Here is a 21073-nt window from a genome sequence, read left to right on the forward strand (position 1 = left end):
AGAGGGCTTGAAAAGTTGCTGTCGGAACTGGGCGACCTGTCTATTTGATGTCTGCCAGGCAGGCGGGCTCTGTCACTCAGGCTGGGTCGGGCCTCCTTTCAGAGGCTCTAAACTTCAAAGAGAAACTCATCTCTCTCCTGCAGTGGTCCTCTCTAGGCCGAGACCACCAGGAAGAAAATATAGAGCGAGGAAAGGGGGAAAGATGGCATCCCAGATTGGAATATGTCAGAATGAATACTCAACTATGCTCAGAAGTGATGATAAAAAAAAAACGAAACATAGAGCGCTACTTGAAATAGGGATCACTGTCAATGGACATGCTAGTTCTCTACCTGAAGGCGCCATGGAAAGGGTTGATGTAGCAGTGGTGCTGGGGTCATGGAAGCCTGGCAAGCTGTCACCATGACAACATCACCTGACAGCACGTGGCCCAATGGGACCCTGATGGGACCAGATCCATCCCGTTCAGGGCCAAGATGCTACAGGCAGTGTTTCCTACAGTAAGTGCCTGGGCACCAGCGTGTTCACACACACTGTGAATATTATGCCAGCGCCTCTGTGGCAATTCTAATGACTTTCCATTCTGAATCTCTGACGTGGAGAGTTTTGGTATTCCAGTCTCCCGCAGCTTCCTTCCCCTTCACAGTGAAGACAGGCTTTGTGCGCCCTGCTGAAGAGGATTTTCCACAGGGAAAGGAAAAAGGGGAAAAATAAAAGTGAGGCTCATGCTGTGAAGTATCAGCTCTTGTAAGGAGGTGCTCTTAATATTCTTGTAAAAGGGTTTACAAGTAAAAATCCCGGTGTGTAAACAAAAACAAACGGTCTATCTTGGAATAGTGCAGGGAGGTTCAGTTATATTTGCTTGATATGTTGCAGGTTGGACCTCTAAATTATATCACACTTTATTTTCTTTTGTTTTCTTCTGGATTTTTAAATTTTGTGCACCATTTACGCCAAATGAGTGCATGATGTGCCGATATTCAGTGGATGTAAAAGCAACATTCTAGCAACAGCTGTGTCCAATGGTTACAAAATCCTCCTACCAACATCTCTAAAGCTCACTAATTAGCACGTCATTTGTTTAATATGTACAAAAACCAAAGTGTAAAAACAATAAGTTGCAGGGGTTTATGTGCCAGACTAATTCTTTCTTTCCACAATTTTTTTCATTTTTACACTTTGGGTTTTGTACAGATTAAACAAATGAGGTATAGCATGTTAATTAGTGAGCATTAAAGGTGCTGGTATGTAGTTGGTTGTTATTGTGATACAGAGCCAGGCTAGCTGTTTCCCCTGTTTCCAGGCTTTAAGCCAACCGGCTGCTAGCTTTATATTTACCGTACAGGCATCACAGTGGTATCGATCTTCTCGTCTAACTCTAGACAAGAAGGCAAATAAGCATATTTCCTATAATGTTGAAATATTCCTTTAAAAAACAACATTGTCACACAGAAGACTACTTATCACCATTACATATTTTGCAAAAAAAAAAAGTATTTTGTTGTGTTGGAAAGATAGGACTGCTCCAACTTTTGATTTATTTCTTGATCAAATATTATTATTATTTTTATTTATTATTATTTTCTTCCCCTGGAAAAATGATGTATAATAACAATAATATATATATATATCATTGTATATAACTGCAGCACTGTTTTTGCTTTTTGCTGGTGTTTGTTTTTGGCCTGGGCTTGGGGGGAAAGATAAAATGTGTGGGCTGCATTGCTTGTAGTATCTACAGTTTTGATGAAATATAAAATAATAAAAAAAATATATACTGCAAACAAATAGTGAGTTTGTAATACAGTTTAAGCTTGTTGTGCTTCCATTTCAATTGTTGGCAGTTAGTGTGGTAATATATAAGGCCATGTCAGGGAGTGCGAGGCTGTGGCTATTTCCTTGAAGCAGTACGTACCAGTGTAGACCTGGTACATGCCAAACTAGGAAAAGTCTCAGTAGAGAAGATTTGTCTGTTCATTTTTGGCCAGCAGAGTGCTTTCCATTTCTCTCTACAGCACAATCCTCTCAGAGATAACTTAGAAAGGACATCCTTTGAGTACTGAACCAAAGCGCTTGAAATCACAACAAGGCAGTGATGTCCTCTCTTCCGAGACGGAAACTCGGCACCCGCCAACCGGGCACAGCTACACCCCTCTTTTACAACAAACTGCACACACAATGGGCACTTTCTTTAGATGAAAGGCCAGGCGGGGCTGGGTGGCGGTGTAGGGGGTGGGGGGTTAAGGGTTGGGGTTGGGGGTGAGAACAGGACAAGGGGATGACAGTGCTACTCTGAGTGTGTGTCATTTTTTGGAGTCAAGCAGGAGGGCACCGCTGAGGGACAGAGCAAAGGCCTGTGTGAGCGACACTTTGAATGCAGATTATGTTACACTGTACACGGCTCCCCCGGAGTTCAGAGGGAGCGGGTCATTTATTTTGTGGATATTATGAATGTCGGGTTTGTTTTCGGGTCGAGCAGAACACGGATGTTTTCGCTTATTTCTCCACGCAGGGGCCGAGAGGTGGGCTTTTATTTTGGTCATACGGAAACCATGGGATTAATCACTCTGTAATGTAAAGCCTCCTGCAGTAGAAGTATTTACAAAGCGTTTATAAGAAAAGTTGCAATGTCAAAAACTGGTCAGGTCCCTTGCAAGTAATGACCATAACTTAAATCCAGGATAAACTAGTATATGTACACAGTTCAAGCTTGATGTACACAATCTGGAAATTATAGACGGGTTAAAAGCTTTTTTCCACTAGCTAAAGGACCCAGAGGTCAGCAATAATAACCCAGAGCAGACTTTGCCTGATGAGGGAAGAAGATAAAGCCTCACATGGCAAAAGGGAGGCCTGGGCCAACACAACACCAACATTATTGGCCCCTTTTTCCCTCTCTCACTCTCTCTCCGCCAAACAATGTCTGTATTCAGGTTTTTTTTTTTTTTTTAAAAGCAATATCGGTCACATATGAGTGAGGCAAACGCTGAGAGACATTCCATGCAGAGAAGGCATTTTTCCACAAGAGGCATCGCGGGAAATCAAAAGCCTGGATTTATCGGGGAGATATGGTCGCATTCCACAACGTCTGTGTGTGTTGTTTTAAAGTGCAGGCAGTGAGGGAGGCTGAGAGGCAGCGTGTTGGCTTTGCGCTGATGGTGCATATTAAATATTTTTAGAGTGACTACTTAGATTTAGAGGGCGAAAGGAGGGGTTTGATCACTTTAGTGCAGCGGCTATTTTAATAAACTGAGCAAACATGACTCGGACAAACCGGCCTTTGTGTGGGAACGCGGCGGTTGTGAAAAATGTTTAATAATAACTCCTACGACAGACTGAGAAAAGAAGTGTGTGAGCATTTTGGGTGTGTGTGCATGCTCGTGTGGGAAAGTTATGTCCCCAAAACACTCACTGTGTTTTTTACCCTAATCCTTGACATTTGCCTACACTGCGATTTTTTTTTTTTTTTTTTGCCTTCTTTAGTATTATAATCCTATTTTCCACCTCAGTGTGACTTCCTCCCTGAACAGTATTCTTAATTAAACTGGCCCTGACTCTGGGGAATTAGCACATATCACTTTTAATACGCTGCTCTCTGAGTGCCAGCGAAACTAATGGCTGCCATTAACCACATCACGACGCCTCCTCAACATGTCCTGTCCCGCTCCAAAGAGACAGACTCGGAGAGATTGTCATCTACCTTTTCTCTACATGTTAATAACTTGACCTTTGTGTGCAGAAACTGCCTATTAACTCCCACCCTGGAAGACTGTTTCTGGTGTTTAATCACAGGTAGGAATTTGAGAATACATGATGGATGCCTTACCACTAATAGAACACTGCGAGTTCAACAACCCCCAGGAGCTAGAGGCATGAGAGAATAGCTTGTGTAGAGATTTGTATTTTTCTTACCTCGATATTTTAGTATCAATTCACTTTCAGTTAAACGCAACCCATCAAAAGTAGAGTTTATACCCTAAAAGCATCCGTTTGAAGAGTTAAATTGTCCAAATGTTCAGTGTAACTTCTTTTGTCTGTGACCCTGACTTTCCCTCAGGGGCCTCTCTCCCATCTCCTCCTGACACCTAGAGAAAGGCCTTATTAAAAGGACTGGGAGGGCTGGGAGAGGAATGGAAGAGACCCCCACCAGCTTGCTTGGGAAGGCGATTTTTCCCTTTGAGACAAGCCCAGCTGACTCCATCACTCAGGAGCATGACTTTCAGAGGGAGGTGTTTGGGTGTGTATGTGTGTGTGTGTGTGTGTGAGGTGGATAAAGAGGGAGATGGAGTGTCAGTTGTATAAGCCCATATTGAAATGGGGACCTCCCTCTGGAGGCAGTGGACAGACATGCTCAGCAGGACTGAGGCCCCCGAAGTCTCACAGCAGACTGGAGGTGGTGGAGGAGGGAGGGGAGGGGTGCATGGGTCAAAGATCATCGGGACCTCCAATTTTAAGGGGGTGTAACAGCATGGTAAAGAGTGTTGCATTAGTGGGAATATCATAGTATTTACACAGTATTAAGGAATTATTCTGTTTCCATAGTGATTAGTGCCAACACATTTTATATTTGAATTACCTGCAAATGTTGTGCCCTTAAAACAGGGAAAATAGTCTTGAGTCTTAATTGTGTACAGTTTAACCAAATTCACACATTTTCTCAGTGTGGATGTACTCAGTCTCAGGACCACAGTTTCCACAACTAAGTTATTCTCTGTTTTTTTTTCTAAATAATGTAAATTATATTTTAAACCAACATAGACTGTAACTTAAATGAAATACATTTACCTTTTTAACTTTCATATTTTACCTAACACATGAACTGACCTTTAACCAGAATAAAATAATGTTTTCAAACACCTTACAGACAAGCTTAAATGCAGAAAATAGCGGAACAACAGTTGGGCGCTATATCGAGACAATAGCAGTCGCTAGCTTACACGGTGACGGAGTTAGCGACTATGATTTGGTTAGGTTTAGGTACAAAAACTACTTGGTTAAGATTAGGAAAAGATCATATTTGTTTGTTCTCTTTTCCTCAATCTACCTTAATTTAAATATGTTGCATATAGTGTTTTCATTTTATGTGGACATTACGATTAATATCTGGTGCCTGGAGTCTCTATATATTTTATTAATTTACCCCCTGTGTTGACTTAACATGAACAAGGCTGACAAAAGTATGCTAACACTCTTCTCTGTCAGCCAACTTCCACTCAGAACACTGGGACTACCACATCCTGCAAATCTTTACAGCTTTGTGGATACATTTCTCTTTGTATTTCCATGATAACCTGTAGAAATATAAGCCAAGTCATTAGCTGACAACAGTGTCCACTATATTAAACCTTTGTTATTTGCAGTTTACTCTGCTGTATGGTGCATGCACTGTTTTTCCATTTGATGTGTGATTTTATAAGCAGTATATTAAGAGTTGATTAACAGTATAATGTAATTTCAAACAGATATAAGAACATTTTTAAGTGTTTATTAATGTACAGTATTTGTCAGCAATTATAATTTCTCCTATGAAGACATATTTACACTGATGTCTGCAATCTGATTGGTCTGTCTCTCTGTCTGCTCTGGTAAAATAGTTTCCCAAACTCAAAGCCAACATATGAAATGCAAAAGTTAAAAAAAAAGGTAAAAAAAGAAAGAAAAACTTTGTGATGTAGATCCCATGTAGTCAGTATATGAACACTCTACATATAATATCCCCCTTCTATTTCTTATTGAATTTCTGGCATGTGAAAAACTTAGTGTGCAGTGTAATACAACTCCACTCTTTTGGTTTAATATTGTCAGAACAGGTCTAGAATATCTGCGCAATGCATGGCAGCTGAGAACTGAGGGTGGCCCATGTATCAGCGAGCAGTCACACATGTGATTCTCCTCAAGAAGCATAAAATCAACCCTGATCTGCACATACAGGTTCGAACACACACACAGGCACAGACGCACACTGTGTTTCTCACCGTAACCAAACAGCAGTCTCAGTGTTTCAACCTGCATAAATCTTGACTTTTCAACTGTTTTATGTGCAAACAGGTCAACCAATTACTGGAGCATGAATTTATCAGCTGTCAGTACACAGCAACTGGAGGGTGCCAGGCCAGGGAACTTCCAGGATGTTTTATCTCTTGTCAACAAGCAAACCAACCTGAGAGGCATGCAGCTAGAGATTGGGGATTGGATAGATAGATCATAACCAGTTCTGTGCTGACTTGTTGCTATGAAGTGCAATAGTGCAATACTTCTTGTAGACTAGAGGATATTTCTCAGGAAAGATTTTTCTGACAAGGGTTGGAAAAAAAAATTTAAAAAAAGACAAATTGGCTGTAGGTTGAATCCCTATTGTGTTAAATCAGTCAAATGATAAAAGTATTTTCATATTCCAACAGATGTGACAGACTGTCATGGAGTCCTGCCTCGGGTCAGGAAAAGCACAAATAGCTTGCAACATTTCCAGATCTGTGTCTGTTCACATCAGCTGGTTTCTATCAATTGACTTTATATGTAGTCACGCTTCTTTTAACATTTATTTCAAATTCAGTCTCAACAAACCTTCAAACTTTGTGTTTCTGCTCTATCTTATGCTTTTCTGCCTGTCTGGGGGAAGAAAATTGCTCTTTCATTCTGGACGGAGGGCTGAAACGAGGAGAAAAAAATGTGTTTATAAACTGAAGTGGCTTGGTGTGGATATACTCTTAGACTACATCTACACTATGCCACCAAATTTTTAAGACTGTTTTTGTGTGAAAATAATATTTGTTCTCATATTTTTCTGTCTCTGTTGTCAGACAACAAAACAATTATGAAACAGGGATTTAATCTCAAACAATAAACCTGTTAACCTGCATTCATTCAGCAGCTGCTGTACTGCACTGATAAAATCATTATGTTGAAATAATGAATATGGTCTGACAAACATCAACATAAATCCAGCTCTGCTGTGTATTCACCTTCACTGACATTTAAAATGAACAATCACAGAAGAAGTTAGAGGCCACTTAAGATTGTCCTTTACTGCCACATAGCCCTGAACCTCACCGAGCAGCTTACCATCATCATTTTGCAAAAGCTCAGTTTTCCCTGAACACACTGAAACACCAAGCCAGTGCTTTAAGGGAGAAAAATGTTGTTTAGTCTGGACAGAGGGCTGAAATGGAGAGAAGAGATGTGTTTACAAGTTTAACCTGCTTTGAGTGGACTTACTCTTGGTCTCATGAGTCAAAGTATGAATGGGCATTAAACTGCTGGGAAGGGATTCACACCTTGACCCTTGTGACTCTAAAGACTGTCACATGACAGCCAGGTGGACCAACGACCCTCATGTGACCTCAATAACTCTCAAGCTGCAGACCTGAAAAACGACCGTACAGAGGTTCAATACCTGGGATTCCACACAGTTAGTCAAAACTGAAGAAACTTTGTGGATGAGGTCTTCAAGAATCTAAATTAAGTCCAGTTGCCCTTGACTTAGCCCTTCTAGATGTCCAGTGTATGCTCAGGTAGGCATTTCCCATGGCTTTTACTGTAATAGGCTTTCTTTGTCTGATCGGACTCTGAAAGTCAAAACTGAGTCACTGTGTTCTAGTTGTGTGTGCACATGCATGTGTGTTTTTTTAAAGTAACAAACCCACCACTCTACTAAACCCAACACTATTTTGCCCTATCCTATACTTATCCACCCTTTACAGGGTGGGATGTTCTTGTGCAATAGCTTCACCTCAACACTTTAAATATCCTTGCCTCCACCTTGCTGAATCAGCACCATTGTAACTTATGCTCTCAGTGATGTTTCCATGATGTCTTACAAACAAAGATACTTTATCTTCAAATAGCAACCCACTCTTTGGGTTTAAACATGTTTCCCAAGAGCCACTGAAACTTGTTTCCTCCTCAGTGTTAATTAAATCCATTACCGGGCCAAACATCCTCCTCAAATCACACACAGTCAGAGCTCTGGTGCCCCTTGGTTGAAAGAAAACAGGAAGCAAGGGGACTTGAGGATGGGATGGGATGGTTCCCTTGTCTCTGGACATTGTTTTGGTTGGACTCCTGTTCAGTCTTGCCTTTTATATCCTAGCTACATTTACTCTACTCAACACACCAGCAGAAGACCTGATTCCACAGAAGATCACCGGAACTGAGCAGTCCAAAAATACACACACCACAATGGCCTGGCCTGCGGGATGTGAGTGAGTCAGTTGAGTTCCTGACTGCCATGTTTTTAGTACCTTCCCCCTGCTCTCTGTTTCCTCACAAGGGGCAGCTTGACTTGTTTCTGTGTATCCCCTCATGAATCTGGTCTCCTGCCCCTCTGTCTCTCTGCTTCCTCTGTGAGAAGCATGAACCAGCCTTTATGAAAGAGGCTTCTGCTGTGTTATTGGAATTGACAGTGGTTGAATAATGTTATACACAAGGCAGCGGTTTCCGATTCTAGCCATGCAGATCAAACACAACATTAATTCTGTGTTTTCCCCTACTCCTGGGCCTTCTTGGCTGATTTTTATCAACACCTCAATGAGGACCGCTGTGTCTGTCTCTGACCCGACCTCTATGCTCCGTGGAACTGCAAGGCTTGGCTGTGAGTGAGTTGTATGTGTGTACGATATACACTGTGTTGGCTCCGGTGCCCAGGATGTGTTCAACAGGCATACCAACAACAAAAACAAACCCCCTGAGGTAGTCTGGGCTGGATAACACATGTAGCAGTGGTGGTCTGTGCTTTATAGAAAACACTGCAACAAATGTGCATCTTTAATCACTTATTCCGTCATAAAATCATAAAAATGTGTGAAATAATTAAGGTTAGTGTCTAATAATGTTTTTTTCCATTGTGTCGAAAACCATAAAATATAACAAAAAGGAAAACTACTCTATTATAACTTCGGGTTTTATTTTCAAAGCTTTGGCCATTCTATTGTTTATGATAACACTGTGATCACTAAAGCTGAGGTCAGCTGTGGCAGAGGGTCATACATATAGACAAACCAACAGTTTAGCCAGATTATCTAAACCATGACTGCACCAGTATATCACTCATAATCCTTTGTGTCACAGGAAAATTGTGTGTACAGTACAGTACTATAATAAGTGCGGTCGGTCAAAGTTTAACCAGGAAGTTGGTGTGCAAACTGTGATGTTTATTACAGAGAGATGAATACTAATTTTACCGTTTGGCTTCATCTTCACTTTCAGCCTCTTATACAAACTGTCTGATTGTCTGACCTACAATATTTTTATCAACATTACCATGTTCCCAGAACTCAGCAACTGCTTCGGTCAGTACGAGGTTATCAAGATTCCTGCAGTGGGAACAAAGCTCATAACTAGTAAAATTGATGGCCAGAGCTAAAAAAGTAAAAAGCAAGATGAAATAAACCATAGTTTTCCTATAAGCATTAATAGGCGATTAGCATCACCCAAAGTTGGTCTTATTGGCCTTATGATTCATATCTATGGAAATAATCTCAACCATTCAAATACTCATTATTTAAGTCCATTGTAAGTTAAAAGTTCGTAAACCATGGCTGATTGCTAATTACCTTATTCAGACAAAAGATTTCACTCAAAGAAACATCTTCTGAGTGACATCATATTTTTGTCATTGATTGTATCCATTGTGTTGTGTACCTGTCCTTTAAACAAGCCTGGGATGGTACATACTAAAAAACTGCCAGTTTTCTTTTTTCACCACTGCATAGATTGCCATGAAATTTGGTTCAGACATTTATGTTCCACTCAAGATAAATTGTAAAAGCTTTGGTGAGCCCTGATTTTCCATTTAGCACTATTATCAAAATTTTAATCTGTCCAATATTTTGATTTATGGCCTATTTGCAAAGCTAATGATATTCCCATCAGCCTGAGAAGTACTTTGTGTTGGGTGCTTAATATGTTAGCATGATGACTAAACTAAAATGGTGAACACTGTAAACATTATACTGTACCTGCTAAACACCAGCATGCTAGCAATGTCACTGTGAGCATGTTGCCATGCAGCTAATGTCTTTCTGTGTGTTCAGACAGAATTTTAGAGGCGTTGTGATTACTTAAAAAGTCAATGGAAAGATGCAAGTAGACACAAAAAGACAAGGGGTAAAGAGAGAGACTGTAGGGAAGTAACAAAAACAGAGTTTCTGGTGAGTTTTGAGTTCAGTTAGAAGCTGAAGTGAACACGAACACACAAGCTTGGTCAATACACCCGTTGCTAGCTAACTTATGGCTAACTTACACTTTGCTGTTTGTGACGAATGAACACAAATGGTCCGACAGTCAAACTCATGCAAATATAATGCAAAAACTTGCTTCGCGTTCTGTCTGGCCATACACTAAGTGTTTTTACTTTCAAGATGAGAAAAAAATAAAATAATATGCTTGTGGGACAATATCAAATGCAAAGATGTGTAGTCCTGGCCACCCTGTTAGCCAAATGGTTAGGAACAACACATTCTCATAAAAAAACAACCAACAACAACTTTCCACAGCCATTACAAATCACTGTTATGACAACACTGTGGTTAAGGTCTGGTTATGTTTAGGCACAAAAACCACTTGGTTAAGGTTAGGGAAAGGTTTGGGTGTGGGTTAAAATGGTCACTTGGTTTATACCCCCTTAAAGTTACACAACCTTTGTCGTCATGGCAAAAGTAAACACCATGACGCTATGGTTTTTTAAAAAATGACCCGTCTCATGGTTGGAAACAGGAAGCGAAACAGTCGTCTCCTGCAGCAAAGTCCACTATCTATCTATCCCACGCCCTAACAAGACAAAATCATTTTATCAAGTCACCTTATCAAGTTACCTTATATTGACGTCATCTGAACTGCGTCACTTCCCCGGGTCATAATTACTGTGGCCACTAGATCTTGTAAACGTAACTCTAGGTCATGTTTGCCGGCCTGAATTTTCGACCTGTACTGTTGTTTTCCTTGTGAGGACGGGCTGTGAGGTAGCGTACTATACCAGACCTTTTCTTCATGTCATAACCCTCTTTGTCACCTCATTTCCTGTCTGCCTCAACTATCCAATAATAGCAAAAATGACATAAAAGTAACCTTTAAAAAATTGTGTAGTCCTTTAAAAAAAGCCAAAACTAGTATAAATTACTAAGACTGTAATATTTGTGACAGAATGAATGAAAGGTTGAAGACCTTTTTGGTTTTGCTTGAGAGAGCACACACTATAAATTTATCTAACTGGGATACATAGACTCCTGTTGTTTGCATGTATAAATGAGACAAACAGCTCTGTGTGTGTGCGTGTAAATGTGCATGTACATCTCTAAAGAGTGTGAAGACAGAAGACAGCCATCTCTGTTAGAGCGTTACGACCCTCCTCACGCCTAAAGAAAAGGCAGAGTACAGCATTGTCAAGAGAGGTCATGACCCCAGTGCAAAAAAGACACAGTAGTGAATGTGCTACACTGTTAGCTGAAGCCCTACGAAGAGTGTGTGAGAGGCTGAAAGAGGAGGGATACGCTGGTGAGGAGAGAGAGAAAAGAGAGATGGAAGGCTGGGGAATATCTGTGGTCTCACTGAGCAGCATGCCAAACCTTGCTCCGGATACCAACCCGCCCAGGATGCCATGTTTCTTCTCTCACTTTTCTTTTTTTTTTTTTTTCAGAACAAACAGACCTATGGAAAAACGGAATGTATTAATTAAAAATGTCCACAAGCAGGTGGGCGAGAGGGCAGCCAAAGTTCTTCAAATTTAAAAAACATGGATTAGAGGTCCCACTAATGAACTTAGTCCTCCGTGTCGTGTGGTTTCAACAATTGAAAAAATACAAGAGAGACATGAGAGTTCAAAGAAACAGGGAGGACCCACAGAATAAATACAGAACAATAATCATTTGACTATCTCCCACTGCTGTCACTGAGCTCGGCTCACGACATTTATTTCTAATGCTTTCCCAGCTGCAAATTGAAAATGACAACATTGATCCAGCATCATAAACTTGAAAGCGGGGACTCTGAATTGAGTTGAATTTTTCATAAAGTGTAATTGCTTCATATGTTTATCATTTCCTCTTGGAAAGTTATTATTCAGCAGGCTCAACAAAGCCTGGAAAAATAATGCCTTTTTTTTTTTCTCTTCCGTTAGCTATCGTCGTTTCTGTTGAAGCAGAGGAGGAGGGATGATGCCATTTTCTGTTTTGATTATTCAAAAGCTTTAGCGGTCTCCATGCGGCACAGCTCTTCTGTGACTGAGGCTCAGACATGTAATTAAGGGAGAGATCTGAGGAGTTGTGGTTAGCTCGGGGCATGGCCTCGGGACAAGGACGGCGCTGCATGGGATGGGCTCGAGGACAGAGACACATGCAGTGTTTTGGCAAAATTTTTATAAGGCATTTAGTATTGTGTTGTGTTCTGTCTTTACAGCCTGATGAAGGCTTTTGACAAACCGCGTGGGTGTCAGCCATGCAGAATTAAAGGCTTCTCATGGCTTGGAATTTTATTTTTTATTTGCATTTGTTGAGGCCCTTAACTCCAAAGAACTCTTTGTTTGTTGAATGTGACTTTTTAAATTACTTTTCATTTATTGTTCATCAAACAAAGACACACTCCAGTTTTTTTGAGTCTGTTATTACTTTACCACGGCCATGAGATGCAGCTGAAAGCTCTGCAAGATATCTAGTTTGACTTTGAGTGAAGTTTTTCTCAAACTACAATTTACAAACTCAACGTCTTCATAAGTTTCAAACGCAGTTAATAACACACTTTTAATGATTTGTTCATGTGATTCGTTCACACACAGTTGCGAGTATGTTAGGATTTACACATTAAAGGTTTTCTGAAGACCTAGAATTTTTAGGAATTACATTTCTATGTGCTGAGTAACATAATCCAATACACAATGAAAATGTGTGTGTAATGTAATCTCTCTGAGTAGCAAGATTTTTTAACCACTTACTAGTATGTACGATTACCAAATTGTTGCAAAACACAATTAAGCGTTTGTGAACTCTATAACGACACTGGATTTGCTTCAGCATTGATATTAATCCCATCTATGCTCAAGATGTTGTTCAAACTAAGTAGCAAACATGGCAAAGAAAATGGTTCTGTCTCAAAAGCTAAGAGAGGAAATTATTTCATTACACCAAAAAGGAAATGGCTTCAGGAAGACTTCCAAGACACTTAAACTTCCAAAAGACACAGTTGGCTGCATCATACACAAGTTTAAAACTCATGGTACAGCAGCAAAACTTGCTGGGCATGGAAGAAAGAGCAACATTCCTCCAAGGGGAATAAGACATTTGAAAACAACAGCTGAGAAATCCCCCTGTATTACTGCCAAAGACTTGCAGCAGGATCTGATGAAGGCAGGAACAAAAGCACAAAAAAAGTCAACTTGAATATTCAAGCAGAAATTTGGATAGGCCTGTAGAGTTCTAGAAGACTGTTTTATGGAGTGATGAGACTAAACTGGAAGAGTTTGGACCCATGGATCAGCTGTAGGAGGGCAAGGCCTCTAACAAGAAATACACCATCTCATGAGTCAAGTATGGAGTTAGGTCAGTCCTGCATTAGGTTGTATTCAGACCAAATCAGTCAGTGCAGCGTTCAGCCGCAGGGTTGAGCGGAGGTGTGTTGGAGTGTGGGCGTCTTTATTTGTGCTCTAGAACATAACTGCTGTGACACAATCAGAAAATAACATTTTATTGATCTGATTCACCGGCTGTCTCACTACCAGAATTCCCTCATAGAGTTGTTTTGCTGCTGTTGGAACTGGTAACCTTGACTGTGTGACTGGCATCATGGATTCTTTTAGCAGGCCATTTTGAAGGAGAATGTGACGCCCTCAGCTAGTAAATTGAAGCTTGGTAATCATTGGGCTTTCCAGAAAGACAATGATCCAAAGCATATGTCCAAGTCAACCAAAGCTTTGCTCAGGAATCGTTCCTGGAATGTCCCTAAGTGGCCATCTCAGTCCCCGGATTTGAATCCCGCTGGAAACGTTTGGATTTAAACAAAGCAGCACAGAAAACAAAGAATATTTGTGGGCTGGAAGCTTTTTGCACGCAAGGAATGGGCTAAAATTCCAAAAGAGAAGTGTCAGAAGTTTGTGAGAAACTACTGGAAACATTTATTGGAGCCATAAAGGTTAAAGGATGCTCCACAAAATATTGTCTTGGGTTGAATAAATTTGCTTATAGGCCTTTTTAGAGAATCTGTGATTACTTACTATTAGTAAGTTCTCAAAATTAACTCAAATATATATTATTAAACTTTCTTTGACTATAGTATCTTGCATTGAGGTTGAGCTGGTTTAATAATTTTGATTGCAACTGTATCATTAAATCAGTACAGCTATATTATACTGTTATGAATCATTCATTATGTAAATCAGTTAAAATGCTTCAGTAGTTATACCTAAAATATCCCAATATATGCTTACAACCACACTGAAATGTGTTCTAAACATTTAGTAAATGTTCCTATACTGCTTATATATACTTAATAGTGAGGTGTAAAGTAAAGTTACCAAGCAAATGAGGACATTTCTCCCCCAGTTGTGCAGTGAGAATAGATACAAATACAAAAAGAATATATTTGCTGTTAAATTGAATTATATGAACAAGTCCCTTTCATAGTGCACCACCCAGTGGCTAAATCTCCTCTGACTCTGGCAGTACTTATTAAGAGGGTGCTGAGTTCTTTGCAGTCACAAGAGAGCAGGTAAAGTCAAAGCCAGCACTGGTAGCACCACAGATCAGGAACAACCTCCTGATCCTCAGTCAGAGCCCATCCTGCTGTTCATTCCACCTCTTTGGGAAAGTATATTTTTCCTGCACAGACTTTAGAAAATCACACATTTTCAGTAAGCCCCACGGCACCAGCAGGGAGTATTAATTTATAACAGCAGGGTGGTGGAAAAGCGTCAGCGGTGTTTATACATTTCAGCTAAAGGAATAACATAAATCCTTAAGTAAACCTAATCTGTCGGTGATTGTAAACAGTCTGTCACAGTAATGGCCTCAGGAACAAATGAGGACCTCATGGCGGGGCCTCAAGTAAAAGCCCTCACACACTACCCCCCAGCTATCCCTCCCCATGTTGTATCTTACCTCTGTCCATCTAAAGCCCAAACCCTTCATACCCAGCGCCTCCAGTGTCCCAGTATGCAGTGGGTGAGGACGGAACTGGAAGGAGCTTCCTGCCTTTTGCTCTAAACTCTTGGGGAGCTGAATATGAAAGAAGGGGGGGGGGGCACCACAAACTAACCCCCACTCTGTCTATCTCCACAGAGGGGGAGCGAGCAGAGGCCTGACACCAAAGCAGGCCAGGCCAGGATCTGTGTGCGAGATAAGACAGGCAACAGGAAGGAGACAACCCAGAACCCCGCACTCCCCGACGTGACAGAGCCACTATTCATTTTTCAGGAAGAAAGAAAGAAAAACATCAACAATATCAGATGCAGCATAGGAAAGGGGAAAGGGGGATAAAAAGATTCGGCTAGTGGGCGACTTGACTTCATTAAGAAACGTTCCTGTCTCTTCCCATGGAATTATTGACTAACTGGAGGTTGTTTTGAAAAGAGAAAAAAAAAATCCAGAAAATAACTCATTTGCCTGTAAAATGACCATGTCCTTAAATTTCCCTGTGCCTTAAAACTCTGAATTTGAGCATGTCAGTGAATAATCACTCAAAAAGTCGCTGCATAAACAGCTTCCATTGATTTGTAGTTTAGCATTTTGTAAAAGTTTCCACAAATAAACACTGGGCTGTGGAGTCAGTGCCTCTGGGCTTCAGCCGATTCCACGGGATAAAGAAGCGCATTGGCGCCACTGCAACCCAAACACTTGTTGTTGTCACTACACACATAAATCACTCCTTTCTCTTCATCCGCACACAGAAGCTGTGAACAATAGCAGGTAAACAGAGATGACGGTGGAAGAAGAGGCTGTTAGCTCAGCGCTGTCCTCTCCCACACACATTCCTAACAGCCTGTGTGTCTAGTTAAGGTGCAGATAAACGGCCGCGGCACCATATGTCAGCGCAAAGCAAACATGCTGGACAGACAAGAGCATGAGAGACAGAGCAATGATTAGGATCACACACATGCAAATGCAAACAGTCACTACAGACATGTGCACTGACACACAGAAAGCCATACAGACACCCTCAAGAAAAGTCAAAGAGAACACAGAGAACTGAAATTTTGTACCCTACATACTGCTGCACTTTTCATGTTCTCTTTTTCATAAAAAACATGATTTTTTTTAACTCCTCTAGGCCAATAAAAGAGTCTTTGCCTTGCAAACTGATATGAGCAAAAGGGAATGTGAGTTGGCCCGCAGGACAAAGTGGAAGGTTACAACAGTGAGTCATCCACAACATTTTAAAAGAATATTCAACTAAGAATCAGTCTTTTGAGTATCAGATTCAGATGCTGACCCCCCTGTCCGGATGGCAGCTGCTGTCAGTTTGGTTCCACAGGTTTCAAAATGTATTAAACTTCTCAGCACAATCCTTGATCAGTAGGTTCAGCATGTATTTGATAATCTAAAGATATTCTGGTGGAGTACTCTGTCAGTTTCTAACTTTGAGAATGCACGTACATTGAAGTGATGACCACTTCAGCTCTTCCTCAACTTACCCTACTTTTTTCCCAAAAAAGTTTAAACAGAATGCAATATTGGTATATTTAATTACTATGTTTTGAAAAATGAGGCTACATTTGCAATTTTATATGGAAAAATGGAGATTCAGACTTTTTATTTTAGATGAGATGTTGTATTTGAAGGAAAAGTTGGTTGAAAGGTTGTATTTATGTATATTTATATTTTTCTTATAAACCTTTTCTATCTACAGGAAATATTATAATCCATAAAACTATTTTAAAAGATGTTTTGAATCGATGGATAATATATAAAGAACCTGGAATCAACTTGAGATACCATTCTGATGAGGGTAAGATGGCCAAAAATGTTTGAGGAGTAAAGCATGTTATGTTGGAGAAGACCTAATTATCCAGTTCTGATATTATGACAAAAAAAAAAAAAACAGACTTGAGTTGCCCAAAAAACACACCCAGTGAAATGCCCATAAGCAACAACCTTTGAAGTCATGCTTGGCCTGCGTGTACTGTCAGGGTGGTGGCCTCTGGCTTAGAGAATCAGCGGTTTGTCTGGCCCTCACACAGGGAACAGAGGATGGCAGGAGGGCACACAGAGAGGCATAGTTGGGAGGAGGAGGAGGAGGTTTGGATTGACAGCAGCGGGTTGCCCTGAGAACAATGTGGGCTCCATAAGTGTTTGGTTCCCTGCTTCATGTGAACGCTTGCTGTCTGAAAAGAATGAAAAGGCACCACCTTGCTGTGAGGTCAAGGGTCAGTGTAGCGCTGAATGCTCATTTATCTCAGACAAGGAGATGGTGAGGGTAAAAACCTCTTGCTTATGGTCAAGTAATGATTCATGTCAGAGATCATCTTCCGGTTGCACCAGCACTTCACAAGTTCAAACTTAGCCTAAGGTTAGGTATTATTAACTTAGCCCTAGGTATTATGGAAGTGTTAACTAAGTGCAAATTTATGCATCACTAAATTAAAACGGACTGCACCACTATCACTAGTTCTTATATAGAGAATAGCTGTTACTAAATACAATATCAAGTAACTCCCACTAACTGCCAGGTGTAACTAGCTAACAGAACTAATATTGACAAAACTAACATCAGCTTGCTAATATACAGCTCGTTAAAGAGTGGAGAGTAAAAGAGGTCAAATGGAATATGGTCAACACATTCGACCCAAAACTTGATAAAAATGCTTTTTAATAATTATTGAGATTTTGAAAAATGACATACCTCAACTTGCAATATGCTATGCCAATAACAGTATACTAAATTAGTAAATAGCGTTGGTTAGTTTTGCATAATCAGACATTTTTCAGTCATTCTAAACTGATTTAATATTACTAACTGACATTTCTCTGTGTATGCATATATAAATAAAACAAAGTTATATCTATAGATTGGTACAGTGGTAGTGCACTTGAACGTGTCCCACTTTTCCACAACAGTTTGACTGCAGTGAAAGCAAAGCAGTGAAGTCACCATCTGTCATCTCTAACTTTCTCTATGATCACTCATTTTAAATGACTATATGGCTGATCACACAGCTATTATCATTAGCCTGCTTGTTACGTCATAGCTTGTGATGTTACTGTTAATGCTTGCGTTTGATAGGATTGGGGATACAAATATTTCTAAGCAACTGATTTAGACATTAATCAAGTCAAGTCAAGTCTTTACAACCCAAGACATTTCAAGTCCCTCTCCGCTCACAAATTTTTACTTCTTCTTCCTTCAGTTGGTTATTTGAGCTTCACTGTGCAGAATGATGTATGTGCAGAGTTTGACACATGTAGTTTTCACATTTATCTGCTGAAGGGGGGAAATTTCTCTGTGCTCAATGAAAATCTGAGTTTAAGGAGTGGGCCTATGCTCATGATTTGTGACATCACAACTAGTTTGGAGCCAATCGTGGTCAAGTATGCAATTTATAAAAGTGTGATATGGAAACATGAAGCCTGCAGTGCACATACACAAAAATTGACTTTTCAGTAGGAAACATCTTTTATATGGAGTTATTATTATAACAAAGGTTCAGGAACAAGACCACGTCCCTCTCTCTCACTAAATTCAATCACCTGCGCCTCACTCATTCAATCATTCGTGCATACCTATATAAGCGTGTCTAACCCCTTTCTCTCCCGTTCGTCTCAGTTCTCACGCGACCTACGACACACTTGCATCACAAACACTTACCTCTCGCCCGTGCTCCGTGATCCATGTTCCTCGGCAACATACCGCCCACGACTAGATCCAGCAGTACCAACGTGATATCTCCTTCACCACCACATCCACATCCAGACGCCGCGCTTCTGATCAGCTGGGATCCAGACGCTCCACAAGCATCCACGCAACCGCCCACTCCAACGCGGCTCTTTTTCAAGCAATTAACATCTTCAACTGGATGTTTGCTCACCTCCGGCGAGCTCTCAAGGAGACGGTCGTCCCACTCCTACGAAACGATGATAAAGACAAACTTTCCAACTCTATGCAGACTCTACTTCCATCAACTCTCTCGCCGGCAGCTCAAATCCTCCCGCTCTTTCGGGTTCACTGTCCGCCGCCGGGTCGACGCACACCGATGACGTCACAACGCCGCCTACTACAACAAAGCCCAGACTTCTTCAGCCCCGGCTGAATGCCAGGCTGAGCTCCAGATACAAATCCCGTTTCGCCGAACCGACAACAAAGCCAGCGTCTTCCTGCTCCTCTCTGCCTCCACCCCCACCACCGCTCCGGATGGCTGCTCACTTCCGAGTTACCCGCCCAGCGCCACCCGTATGCCGCACGTCGATGACGTCACGACACAGCCAACTGCTTCAGCCCTGTCGCAGGGCCAGGTTGTATTTCCCCATATGCCTGCTCCCTACGTCTTAATTTGCGTCGTGTTTTTGTTTCATCCCTGCGTCTATAAGCCGCACATCTTACCACTTCACACGCATCCCTTCATCCCTCACCCCTCATCCCTTCATCCCTCACCCCTCAACCTTCATGCCTTCATCCCTCACCCCTCAACCTTCATATTATTTCTTTACAGCACCCCTTTTCGCTTCCTCCTGCCACAGCTACTATAGCTCCCTCGACTCGCCTGCTTCTTTTCATTCATTCAACCTTTATTTACATCTCGAGGTATCATTGAGGGCATTCCCTCATTTTCAGTGACATTGACTGACTATCAACTACTTTACCACAGTGAACAATTTTCATTGCAATCGCTTCATATCGATTCATTGCTTCAGGGAGCCTGGTTTTCCTCATCATTAGTTGATACGTAAGGAAGCCATGGAGCTCCCTCCTTTCTAACCCCCTCCATCTTGTATTTGTTTTCATTTTCGTCTCATCCCTGTGTCCGCAGGCTGCACAATCAACCCCTGCACATACATCCCCTCATCCCGGCATCCTTTCCTCTTCCCTTCCTTCAGCTGCAGTTACTTCAGCGCTTTCGGCTCCACCCGTCCCTGCAGCTCCTCTCTTTCTTCCCATAGCCACTACTGGTCCTTCTGTTACCTCAGCCACAGTCGCACCGAGCCACGGTGCTCCCTCTACTGGACCCACTCCATTTCCTCCTGTTCTATCCCAACCTGTCTCCCCACATTGACAAAGTCAGTCCACATTCCTAACCGTACTCTGGCCAATTCTTCCGTACTGGAGCCGCTTCAACCGCTTCCAAATAAGAAATCCCAGACCACCTGTTAAAATTAAATAAATAAAATTCTTGACCGCTAGTCTTCCCAAGATTCCATACCTACCTCAGTGACATTCAAAGAGCCCGTTCTCACTTAGTCCAATGAAGTTAATTTTGGGGGATGACGAAGCAGAAAGCTCATCGAGACATGTCCCCCACCGTGAGTCTCGACCCCCGGGTTCCTAGACGCTCAAGCCTCTTTGTGATTCCATTTGGTCCCCGGTCATCCCCATGCCATCGACCCCCTTCATCCCTCTCCTCGACCCCCATCCAGCCCACCATACACTATCCTCATCCAATCCTGAACCCTCTCGACAATCCAAATAAAACTACTTTTTATACCATTCAAATGGTGTGGTCTTTGTTAGTGAACCAGCAGTTAATCTTTTGAACTGAACAATATTCATAGATTCTGGATTTTTCAGTGAGGAAGGAGATGTCATTTTAAGGATTTTAACAAGGCAATTCAACTTTTTTGTGGAAAAACCACATCAGACAATTTATTACTCTGAGCAGAGGATTTTTTTTATCTCTTAAAACATGACTGAAGGGGATCTTTAAGTTTTAATGATGTGACCCAGTTTAGTAAATCACTAGTTTACAAAGAACTTTACTCAAAAACCTTGGATTTAAGAATAGCTGTTGCAACCCAGACCAGATACTGACATCCATCAGAATGAGAATATCAGCTGTTTAGGTCCTTAGAATGCACTGAAATCATGTTATGCAAAGTAACCAGATTAAAAGTGGGTAATTTTTCTTCTAAAATGTAGTCATTACAATGACACCTCATCTTAATAC

General features: G+C 41.3%; 1 long non-coding RNA gene across 1 annotated transcript in view; it reads right to left on the minus strand.

The window, feature by feature from the left end:
• The window catches only part of LOC121888012, a 34508-nt gene extending 13926 nt beyond the window's left edge, over positions 1 to 20582 (minus strand). Inside the window, exon 1 of the long non-coding RNA XR_006093111.1 lies at positions 18784 to 20582. This is a non-coding gene — a long non-coding RNA (uncharacterized LOC121888012). The remainder of the gene's footprint in view (positions 1 to 18783) is intronic.
• Between the last annotated feature and the right edge of the window lie 491 nt (positions 20583 to 21073).

The sequence above is a fragment of the Thunnus maccoyii genome, chromosome 21 (assembly GCF_910596095.1).
Source record: "Thunnus maccoyii chromosome 21, fThuMac1.1, whole genome shotgun sequence".
NCBI classification, from domain to species: domain Eukaryota; kingdom Metazoa; phylum Chordata; class Actinopteri; order Scombriformes; family Scombridae; genus Thunnus; species Thunnus maccoyii.